We start from the raw sequence: 12,629 nt of genomic DNA, 5'->3' as shown, positions 1-12,629 counted from the left end.
AAAATTGGTAACTAATGTTTTTTTTTGTTTGTTTTTTGTTTTTTTGTAGGTGTGTGTTGGGGTAAACCAATGGAAGCTTTTTTTTTTGTGTGTGTGTGTGGAGTTCACGTTTAGATGTTAGAACTTCAAGGTAAATATTGCCAAAAATAACAAGTCAGTATGTAAGTGACAACTGGCCAACTGCCCTGCAGAATTGCTTGACTCCCACTCAAGTTTGCATAAGTAGAAAATAAGATTTTTATGTTAAATACATTGGTAGTTTAGTATGTATTTTTACAATGACAAAGCCTATTTATCATGATTAAAAAGAAACTCCCCAATATATTTTTATCACAGAGACCAGAATGATTTTGTTAAATCCTCAAAATTCTCTACTGGCTTTTTTTCAGAGAAAAAGATGAAGCTCTTTCTTTGTTCTGTAAGAACTGACATGATCTGGCTCACCAGCAAATTACTTTTTTGATATCTATTCTCTACCTCTTTTACACTGCTGTGGACAACCAATGACCTGGCTCTTATGCTCTTCAGACCCACAGCTCAGATATTTGCACTTGTTGTTAACTCAGGAATCCTTTCTCACAGTTATTTACTTGATTAGCTTCCTTCTTTCAGTCGTTTAAATATGACCTCATTAAATTGTCTACAGTCAGCCAACACCCTCTCTACCTCTTCCATTGTCTTCTCTATATTACAGGGGCTAAAAGACCAGAGATCAGATTTTTAAAAATATTTTTTTAAATGACAATGGACCTTTACTTTATTTACTAATTTATTTATATGTGGTGCTGAGAATGAACCCAGTGCTTCACAAATGCTAGGTAAGTGTTCTACCACTGAGCCACAACCCCAGCCCTAGAGATCATATTTTTCAATGTTTTAGTTTTTTATTGCTATCTCAAAATTTAGTAACTTAACTCAAAATAACCACCATCAAAGAGTTTTCCTTTTTCCCAAAGTACAATATCTTCATCTTGGTTTTTGCAGTGCTTTTTACATCTAGCATAGAAGTCATCATACTTAGGCTTTATTATAGTTACATGTATAAAAATGATTTTGTTATCAATGGTAAGCTCCTTGAAGACAGGAATTGATATATTCTTATCCCCATTCTCCCATCATTGACACAGAATCTTACAAATAGTTTGATGATCATTGAATGTTAAAGCATGTAAATTAATATAACTCACAAGAAATAAAATATATTCTGCTGGCAATCAGGTATTATATATTCATTGATTTGTATGATGATTTTAAGAAACAAGGCTAAAAATTTCTTTGTAAAATTATGATAAATGTAATATGTCATTATTATGCTGTGTTATTTTTTATAGATGATTGTGAATTTCACACATAGTTATTTATAGGTTTATTCTTTACCTTCAAATACCAGATGAACAAAAGTATAATTTTCCTGAAATTTTGGTTACTGCAAGGAAAATCAACCTCTTATAATATAATGTGACGTGCTTATTTCTGGTATTTGGACATAGAATCCATAAAAGGTAGGGAAGTAGCACCCTGTTCTAGAATATTTGCTTAAGTCCATTTGTAATTAGGGATTGATTTGATTAGCATACAGAATTTTAAAAACATGCAACCTGAATGGATATTTACCTGCATATATGCTTATACATTTAAGTGTTTATTGGTCAATCAAAAAATTGAAATATATTAAACATTCAAACAATTATTTTGCCAATAAATGGTACTGGCATAAATAGCCTTTCTGTGAAACTATAAAGCTAGACCATCCTCTCAATATAAAAAAATATATAAACTAGTGATAAAGTGTCAGAAAATATAGGTCACTAAAACATTTTGGAAAAGAATGGGTAAGTATGTAAAGGATATAAGCAGGTAATTTTCCAAAAGAGAATTATAAATGAGCCATTATTAGATGAGAAGATGATTGGCCTCACCAGTAGTAAAGTGAATACTGATTCCATTCCACAGGAAGATATTAGTTTGTAACTATCAAACTGGAAAATATTTGGTATAGTCAATCAAATATTGATGTGCACATGTGGGCAAATTTTTGTCACAATCTTTTGGAAAAGCAACTGAATATTTATTTATTCAGACAAAATGTACATATATGCTTTTTGTTTCAGCATTTTTTCAAATGTATCTCATTGAAGTAAAAGCACCTGTATGTCACTAATTTCTGAATGGTTAAATTACTTGAACTTAGTGGGCTACCAAAAAAATGAAGAAACAAAAACTTTATTTTACAGCTTCAAACATGCTCTAGTGGATCTCTCTTCCTTATAATAGTCCCTAGCTTTCCTATTCATTTTATTTTTAAACCAATTAACTACTTAGAATTTACTTTTAATCCAATTACAAATATTAATCTTACTTCTAGGATTATGTCCTTTGATCTCAGGGACTGTAGCAGGGTGGGAGATACAGCCCTTGCTTTCTCTGTTCCTTCACCTTCTCTTTCTGCTTCAAGATTCTCTGGGAATAGGGAGTCAATTCTCTCTTGGCTATTGATGGGAACTAAATATATAGGTCCCTTAAGAGGGACCTGAAGAATTTATGCCATGTAGTTTCATGATATCAGTGATGAACTTTCTGATTGACACCTATGATTCTGTGTTAGTTCTTTTTTTTTTTACATTCAAATAATTTTATTTTTTTTTAATTTTTTTTCATCTTTCATACATTTGCTTCAAGTGAGTTATGCATTTCCATTTTTACCCCAAATACAGCTTGCAGAATCACATCAGTTACACATTCACAATGTTTACATAATGCCATATTAGTGACTGTTGTATTCTGCTGACTTTCCTATCCCCTACTATCCCCCCTCCCCTCCCCTCTCATCTTCCCTCTCTACCTCATCTGTTGTTGTTCCGTTCTCTCCCTTCCCCCCCCCCTTTCCCCTCACAACCTCGTATATGTGATTTCGTATAATGATGAGGGTTTCCTTCCGTTTCCATACAATTTCCCTTCTCTCTCCCTTTCCCTCCCATCACTCGTCTCAGTTTAATGTTAATATTTTCCTCATGCTCTTTCCCTCTGTTCAGTTCTACTTGCAGTCATTCATCCCAGCAGATAGACTCCTTGGGTGGGGTCACATAGAGTGAGTCCAGCTGTCTCTTTAAGTGATATTTCTGGCCAGACTATCAATTTCCAGGAAAACTCCAGTCTCTTAGTACTAGCCTACAAGTGGTCTGAACAAATGGTTTGTCCCCAATTTACCTAAATTCCTTTGCTTTCTTCCTCATTCATTCCCAAGATAGTCATGCTCCTGCTTCACAGCAAAACTGATGTTTTAAAATCATGCTTTAATAATTCAAATATATTGCAAAGCTACAATATATAAAGCTACAAAAATTCTTTTGTTAATTAATTACAGTGACAACACTGAAAAACTTAATTCTCTAAGTCCATAGATTATCAGAAACCTCATTTTAAAAATATTAATGAGATGGGAACTTTTCACTAATCCTGGGAAGCTGAACTATGTAAGCACTATGACACAGAGTATTAGTTGCCTGTTTCTTTCTCAAATCAAAGCTTCAGGTAATGTGTTTTCAGACCAAGAGTTGACATTCATTTCTGTAGTTTCGAGAAAACAGGACCCTATGCTCACTTTTCAGTCCTGGCCTCCTCCTAACACAACCCTCCTTTGCTTTTAACCTATCAGAGAACTATTCATTTAAATTTCATTTGTACCTTACTCTCAAACCATAAGAACACTGGAACACTTCCTTTGTTTTTGCAAAATGCCCCATCATTACTCTAATGTGCAGACTCTCTTACTATAACAAATTAATAAACCTAACTTTGTCAATGGATCTGTTATTGTCTGGTGGTCTATAAAAAGATTAAAGAGTGAATTTTGAACATTTTCTGTGCCCAGCACTCTCCAAGACATTAAAATGACACGTATAGTACCATATTAGATGGAAACCAGTACATAACTTGAGTTGTTACAGTACTCTCCTGGAAGCTATATAAGGCCAAGAGAAGAAATAAAAACTAAAGGAGGGATTAATTTTATCTCCCTAATCCTTTGAGTGCTTCCATTGGCCTTAATTTATATTTTACTCTTGTATTCACCTCATGCTGCAGGGAAATTGAACTATTTCCTTCTTTTTGAAGATCCATTTTTATTTCTATATGCTCGTATATGCTGCATATGCCACTCTCTAGGTGATGATTTTCTTAATCCTTATTTAAATGTGGTCTTTCCTTTGATATCCTATATGTTTTGTTATTACATAGTTTCCCATAAAATCATTTGTAAATTTATTTTGTTTATTCAATTTAATCTTTATCCTTTATCTGGAATGTTGCAGTACCAATTAAAGAACTTATCTTGTCCTATGAAGTCTTTCTAGGCACTTCTAAAATCTCCTATCCTACTATGCTGCTTCATGAGATTTAGTCATTTAGTCACTCTTGCTGCAGTGGAGGTGGAGATACACAATTCACTGGAATCCCTCCTGATGCCTTTGCATTCACTGTCTTTCTGGTATTCTGCTTCCAGATGCTCATATTTTTCATCCTTATTCAGATGTCTTTTCTTTACAGAGGATTTCCATGACTACTCTGCAAACAGTGCCTTCCTCATGTACCCATCCCTAATCACTTATTCTGCCTTATTAATTTCTTGTACTATAACAGCCTAGAAAGTACATGCTAATGCCTGTGTATGTGCATGTTTAAGACATAAGTTCCATTAGGCTAGTCTTTATCATGTTTGCTACTTTATCCTCAGGCCAAAAGTAGTACCTGACACATTGTAGATACTCAATATTTATTGAATGGATAAACAGATGAATAAATAATGAAGGTTGTCTCATCATTTGTTTATCTTGTCATTTATCAGTCTTTCAATTTTTCATTTAGAGATGACTAAAAGAACAAATTTGGGGATTCATACAACCCGGGGTTTATATTCATATTCTACTCTCTATATAAAGGAAGTTACTTAATTACTCTGCCATAATTTTCAAATCTGTAAATTGGAGATAGTGTCCAGCCTAATGGGCTTAGTGGTGGTAGTAAGTGGATTAGTATGGCAGAGAATCTGTGTCATAAAAGTTCTATAGAAGTTATATTTATTGTTTTTATATTTAATTGGTAATTATTTGACTACAAAACCATTCTTTTTCACTATAATTTTAGTATAACATTAATTTTCCATAATTGAATCTACAAATTTATGCTTATAATAGGAACTCTATAAATATTTTTCAAATTAATTAAAAAATGACTTAAAATTTAAGAACACCAACAGGTGTTTTGTGTACATAAAGCACATTACCATTTTCTGTAGTTACCATCCATTGTCACTAGATGGAAGCCTTATCCTAGGAAAATGAAAGTTTTACTAGCGCTAGGCCCTTATAAACTAAAGACAGCAGGGCTGAAATAGGGGAAATTGTCATACATGTATTTATAGATTACTTAAATGATAAAAGGCTAAAAGTTTAGTCATAATTAATGTTGGCTTATATGATATTTCTGCTTTTCCATTATATTGTAACCCTCCTGAATAGTTCATTTTTTGCATAGTGATATTTATTATTTCCACTAATCTCTTGTTACTATAGTAATTTAATTTTTCTATTTAAAAAGCAATATTAGAAAGAAATCTTAATGTATTGTTTCCTAGTTCTTTCAGTCTCAAGCCTTTTACCTGATTATTCCAAAATATTGTTTTATTTTGACTGGAACATAAATTATTCTTTATCATATCCTTGCTATGCTCCATTACTGAGCAAGAACTCTGACATTATTTTCGGATTATTGGTCATTTGATTTTGATGTAAAGCTTATACTGCTTTTTGTTCTCTTCCAACTCTCCATGTGCCATCTTTGGAAAATAAATTACTAGGCCATTGCTTTTTTTCATATCCAACCTCATATTTGTGTAGTAAGATTAACAAACAAGTTTCCTAGTATAAGGAAGTATTCAGTAGCCTACAGATGAAATAACCAATCTCTAAATGTTTTTCTTTTGAATTATCAAAATTTTATATATAAGTTACTTATAATTGTTAAAGTCTGTGTGTGTATATGTGTGTGTGTGTGTGTGTGTGTGTGTACACATATGCTTTTGTAAGCTACATTTATCAATGTATATTCAAATTATGGGAATATCAAAATGAACAATAGCATTTTAAGACAGCAGTAATAGTTTTCATTATAGTAGTATTTAGAGTCATTATGTTCTTATTTCTTGAAATAATAGCTACTTAATGATGTAGACTTTAAAAATGTTTAAAATATTCTTTTATTCTTTATTCCTGGATGTGACATATTATTGACTAAAAGAAACTTTTTCCCTTCCCTTTCTCTTGTTTCAATCAGTCCATTTGAGATGATTTAGCAAAATACCACTAAGCATCTATAAGTGACAAAAATATATTTTTCTCAGTTTAGGAGGCTAATAAGTCCAAATCAAGGCACCAGCAGATTCAGGATCTGGTGAAGTATTTTCCTGGTCTCTTGGCATCTTTTCAGTATGTCTTCAGAGTAGAAGGGGAAAAGAAGCTCTCGGAATCCTCTTTTGTAAGGACACTAGTATACTCAAGACTTAATCTTTACCCCAAAGGCTACTTCTCCTAATGCCATCATTTTGGAATTAGAACTTTAGCATATTAATTTTGCAGAGATACAAACACCTCTCCTTAGTAAGAAAAGTGATTATAGATTATTCTCATATTTCAATTGCTGACATTAAATTTCTTTCTATATTTTTCAAGTTAAACTATTAATGATGGTAGTTGGGATTCAAACATACTGATAATCTTTCTCAGCTTAAATGATTCAAAATGGAAGGAAACATTTCATCAAGAGTGATTTCTTATATCATGGGTATATATAGTATTAATTTTGAGACTTAGAATTGACTTCAGCTTCCTCTCTGTTCCCACTATCCCATTTCCACTTCTCCTTCAAACATAATTCATGAAATTATTTTATATCCAACCTCAGGGAGGATTTCATGAGATGAACTATTATAAGGAGAAGGTGTCATGCAAGTACGTTTTTCAGCTACATTATGTCCCATAAATATCCCAGACTTAGTCACCCTAAAGACCAGTTTTGAAAAATAATTATAACTCAGTTGAAATTATGCATTATTATTTTTAAAGTTAATATTTATTGTTGAAACTTTATACTTACTAGCAAAATGAAAAAAAAAGTATAAACTGCCAACCACTGAAAGTTTTTTTTTTAATAACTTGGAATAATTCTAATTCTTACTCTACCTGTATTACATGTATTTGTAAAAATTAAATATTACCATTTATACTATTTATTTTGCCTTAAAATTTTTAGCAATGTGCAGGTTACATCTTTTTGTGTGATGATAATTCTTTTTCAAATTACAAATTCTGGTGTTATTGCACATAGATAACAATAATAAACTGCACATTTCAAAAAGCTAGAAGAAATTATTTAAAAAAATTTTTTACCAAAAATTAATGATAAATGTTTGAGGAGATAAATATGTTTAATCTGATTTAAGCATTACACAATGTATACATGTATAAAATCATCACACTATTCTAACAATTTGTATGAATTTTATGCATTTATGTGTAAGTTTAAAAATTGATAAAAATAAAAGGTCCTTAGTAGCAAATGTGTATATCAAATCATCTAAAATTTATACAAAATAGATATGTTAATGTACTAACTTTATAGCCTCAAACTACCTATGTACATTTTGCCTTTAATGAATTTTATTCATCTCACTCATATTTATCTGGCAAATTAGCAGCAAAGACAACATCTTGGCATAATATATGGTACAACAATATATTTTCAAGTAAGCGTAAAGTAAACTGAGGAAGAACTTTTTGTTATGTAATTCTATTTTAAATTCATTTATATTATGATTATTCTCAAAAACATTTATAGAGATTACTCACAAAATTTTTAAATAGGATGGGCCAATCTGAGCACTCTCCAGGAGCGAGTTGCGGAATCTGAGGTTGGGCAGCTCTCAGGGACCAGTGAGGACTGAGCATTCTCTGGCCTCTATGGACTCTCCTCCTTCAGTAAATGAACCTTGAGGAAAGCTGACCATTTCTTGAAATTCTAAAATTATGGCTTATGATTTGGTGATGTTCAGAGATGTGACTGTAGGGTTTTCTCATGAGGGTTGGGAATACCTGAACTCCTCTGAGAAGAATTTGTACAGAGATGTGATTTTAAAGAACTATAGCAATTCAGCACTGCAATGTTCCATTTCTAAAGCAGATGTGATTACTCTGTTGGAACAAGGGAAAAAGCCTTGGATGATTGTGATAGATGTAAAAAGAAGATGGAACCTAGATTTGGAATCTAAATATGACACTAAAAAGTTATTTCAAGAAAATGATATTTATGAAATGAACTTATCTCAATGAGAAATAATGGAAAGAATTAAAAGTTGTATCCTTGATTATTTCTATTTTGGAAAAGACTGAATATGAAATGTTGGAGGAAAAATGCAAGTGACAAAAAAAAAAAAAAAACACCCTTTACAGAAAACTCACATGTCTTACTGTATATCAGAAAAGCACTGTATATAGAGAAAAGCACTCTGAATGCAGGAAATGTGGGAAGGCTTTTAGAGTATGCCAACAACTTACTTTTCCATCAGAGAATCCATACCTGTGAGAAACCCTATGAATGCAAAGAATGTGAAAAGGCCTGAGTAGACATCAGAGAATTCATACATCTGGCAAACTCTATGAATGTAAAAAATGTGGAAAGATATTTACATGTAGCCCAGACCTTCGAGTACATCAGAGAATTCATATTGGTGAGAAGCCCTATGAATATAAGGGATTTGGGGAGACCTTCAGAGTGCAGGGACAACTTACTCAGCAGATTCACACTGGTGAGAAGCCTTATGAGTATAAGGAGTGTGGGAAGACCTTTAAACAGTATGCACATCTTACTCGACCCTAGAGACTTAACAGTGATAAGAAGTGCTGTGAGTGTAAGGAATGTGGGTAGGCTTTTCTTTGCAGTACTGGCCTTCGAATCCATCACAAACTTCATACAGGTGAAAAACCCTTTGACTGCAAGGAGTATAGAAAGGCCTAAAGAGTGGGGCAACAACTTAAACTGCATCAGAGGATTCACACTGGTGAGAAGCCCTATGATTATAAGGAGTATGGGAAGACTTTTAGTTGTGGTTACAACCTGACTCTTCATCAGAGAATTCATACAGGTGAGAAACTTTACAAATGCAAGCAATGTGAGAAGTTCTTTCATCTTACTCAGAAACTATTTCACAGGCTGGGTTTGTGATTCAGTGGTAGAGCGTTTGCTTCGCGTTCATGAGGGACTGGATTTGATTCTCAGCACCACATAAAAATAAACAAAATTAAGGTATTTGTCCGTCTATAACTAAGAAAAATATATATTAAAAACAAAAAGAAATTATTTCACATTAAGGCATTCACACATTGTAGAGAAACCTTACGAATGTGAGGAATCTGGGAAGGCCTTTAGGCTGTTCTCACAACTTACTCAACACCAGAGCATTTATTTTTGTGAGAAACTATAAATGTAAGGAATATGAGAAGACTTTCAGACTGCTCTTACTATTCAAAATCGGAGTACTCACACTGGCGAGAAACCCTATGACAGTAAGGAATGTGGAAAGGACTTTAAACTTCATGTACTGCTTATGCAACTCTAGAGAATTCATTCTGGCAAGAAACCTTAAACTTGTTTAGAATGCAAGAAGGCATTCAGACAACATTCACACCTTACCACCAGCAAATTCATAATGTAACTTAATAATTATAAGAATCCTTCAAATGTGAACATAGTATTAAGGAGCATTAGAAAATAAACCCTGGAGGAAAATTTTTGCATGTAGAAATCCCTTTTGCTTCATGCTCATAACTTAGTTATTTAAAGGAAACAGTCTGTTAATTTAATGACTAGAAGCCTTTCTTCACAATCAAACCAAGTTAAACTACAGGAAATTCACTCTAGAAAGGAACTTTGTTAAAGAACTAAATGTGAAAGGCTTTTGGCTTTACCTTTTATCATCCCTATTCTTCTATCTGTGTAGTGTACCTCTGAAATTTGCCAGGGCACCAGCTCACACTGAAAATGGATGAAAAGAAAGAAAAATCATTTAGCTTGTAATTCCTATATAAACTGTATTTAAGGAAACCAGATTTTGATAAGGTAAAGTTCTTTGTTAGAGAATTCCAGCTAATGAATGCAGAAAGAATTATAGAATTAGAAATTCTATTAGGAAAAAAAAACATCTTGTAACATATAATAATGGATATAGAACCAGTTCTACAGGTTGACTTAAGTGTTATGGTGAACAGATCAGGTTGACAGCATCTGAATCCACTGATTAGAAGTAGTACAAGAAAATCTTATGTGCTTCCCAATGTGATGCAATAAAATACACACATCTTACCAAAAATATTGAAACTGAATTTAAGCTTGAAGATCCAACTCCAAGTTTAGAGAAAGCAGGGAATGGAATAACAAATGTCATGACACAACAAGAAACAAATCTAATTGTGGGTGATTGTACAAGAGAAGTAACCCAGCTTTTCAACCAATAAAATGATATTGGAAAAAGAAGCTAGGACTCCTAAGATATTGAAAAAACTTTAGAGACATATCAAATGCAATGAAAGAATGGTTCTTCTTCAGGTTGTGACATTTTCACAACAATTGGGAAAATAGGAATATTCATACTAGTAGATAATATTAAGAAATTATGCTTTCATTGGGTGTGGAAAATAGCATTTGGTTATGCAAAATGCTTTTTGGTAGGAATAAATTCTGAAATTTCTATACACTATATACTATGATATCTGGAAAGTCCTTTAAATGTTCATGCAAAATAGGGACCAGGCATATTGTTACATACCTGTAACACCAGCAACTTGGGAGGCTTAGGCAGGAGGATCACAAGTTTGAAGCCAGCTGCAGCAACTTACTGAGAGCTTGTATCAACAAGTAAAAAGTTCTGAGTATGTGGCTCAGTGGTTAAGCATACCTCCATTCAATCCCCAGTAACAAGTTTTGTGTTTTTTTTTTTTTTTTTTTTTTTTTTTAAAAAGCAAAAAGGTGGATTTCAGAAGTTTGGTAGAAAGATGGCCAACTAAGGCTGGGGTTTTGACTCAGAGGTAGAACGCTGGCCTACCATGCATGAGGCACTGGGTTCAATTCTCAGCACCACATAAAAATAAAATAAAGATATTGTGTCCACCTCTAACTAAAAAATATATATTTTTTTAAAGAGATGACTAAATGTTGTGTGTGCATTTCTTGTTTTGTTTTTGCAATTCTTTTATGAGTTTTTATATACTTGAAAATTTCTATAATGTTCTTCTAATGAAAATTAATGATGAAATTATAGACAGTTTGAATAGAACAATTTTTAAAAGCATAAATATTACAATTTGTGGATGTTCCCAAGGCTCTACACATTGGAATATTAAATACACTATAATGTATTGATAAACTTATGACAGAGTGTCCAGATTTTGCTCATTCCCATCCTACCTCTGTATCTATTATAGTGCCTGTCACATAGTAGGCATTTAATATGTTTAAAAAATGGGTAAAGAAAAGCAGTGACTCTAATCAAATGTAGAAATGTGAACTTGACCTGCACTGTCTTAATATTATAATTAACTAGCAACATGCTGATCACTTGAATTTGAGGTATTTTATTTATTTATTTATTTTAATTAGGTATATATGACAGCAGAATGTGTTTTGATTCATTGTACATAATAGTAGCACAACTTTTCATTTCTCTGGTTGTACATGATGTAGCATAGCACCATATATGCAGTCCTACATGTACCTAGGGTAATAATGTCCATCACCATCATTCCTGCCCCCATTCACCCTCCCTTCCTCTCCCTCCCCTTAGCCCCAAGTTCCTCTATTTTTCCCATACCCTCTCTCCCTCCATTAGGGATCAACATCCACTTATCAGGGAGAATGATCTGCCTTTGGTTTTTTTTTGGGATTGGCTTACTTTGCTTAGCATGATATTCTCCAACTCCATCCATTTACCTGTAAATACCATAATTTTATTCTCTTTTAATGATGAATAATATTCCATTGTGTATATATACCACAGTTTCTTTATCCATTCTGAAAATGGTGTTAAATGGAAAATACAAACAAGATTTTGAAGATGAAGTTCTAAAAAAAAGTATATTAAGTATCTCAATTTTTCTTATTGAAATTATAATTGCATTAAAACTGTATAGTGCTTTTGGTAGTATGGCCATTTTGACAATGTTAATTCTGCCCATCCAAAAACATGGGAGATCTTCTAAGTTCTTCTCTAATTTATTTCTTTAGCATTCTGTTGTTTTCATTGCAGAGGTCTTTCACCTCTTTTGTTAGATTGATTCCCAAGTATTTTATTTATTTATTTATTTATTGAGGCTATTATAAATGGGAGAGTTTTCCTAATTTCTCTTTCAGCTGACTCATCATTGTTACACAGGAACACAATTGATTTATGGGTGTTTAATTTTATATCCTGATACTTTACTTTTTCACTTATGAGTTCTAGTAGGTTTCTGGTGAAATTTTTGAGTCTTCTAAATATAAAATCATATCATATAGGGATAGTTTGAGCTCTTCTTTTTCTATTTATA

At 32.6% G+C, this 12,629-nt stretch overlaps 1 long non-coding RNA gene and 1 pseudogene across 3 annotated transcripts in view; both read left to right on the top strand.

Moving 5' to 3' along the window:
- The window catches only part of LOC143405022 (uncharacterized), a 72,783-nt gene that overhangs the window by 1,127 nt on the left and 59,027 nt on the right, over window positions 1–12,629 (top strand). For all 3 annotated transcript variants that reach the window (XR_013091948.1, XR_013091946.1, XR_013091947.1), the window contains exon 2: window positions 50–130. This is a non-coding gene — a long non-coding RNA (uncharacterized LOC143405022). The remainder of the gene's footprint in view (window positions 1–49; window positions 131–12,629) is intronic.
- On the top strand, window positions 8,079–9,768 carry LOC143404832 (uncharacterized; annotated as a pseudogene).

Source organism: Callospermophilus lateralis, chromosome 7 (genome assembly GCF_048772815.1).
Source record: "Callospermophilus lateralis isolate mCalLat2 chromosome 7, mCalLat2.hap1, whole genome shotgun sequence".
NCBI lineage: Eukaryota > Metazoa > Chordata > Mammalia > Rodentia > Sciuridae > Callospermophilus > Callospermophilus lateralis.
The sequence above is the reverse complement of the archived record's forward strand: the minus strand, read 5'-3'. Positions and strand labels throughout refer to the sequence as shown.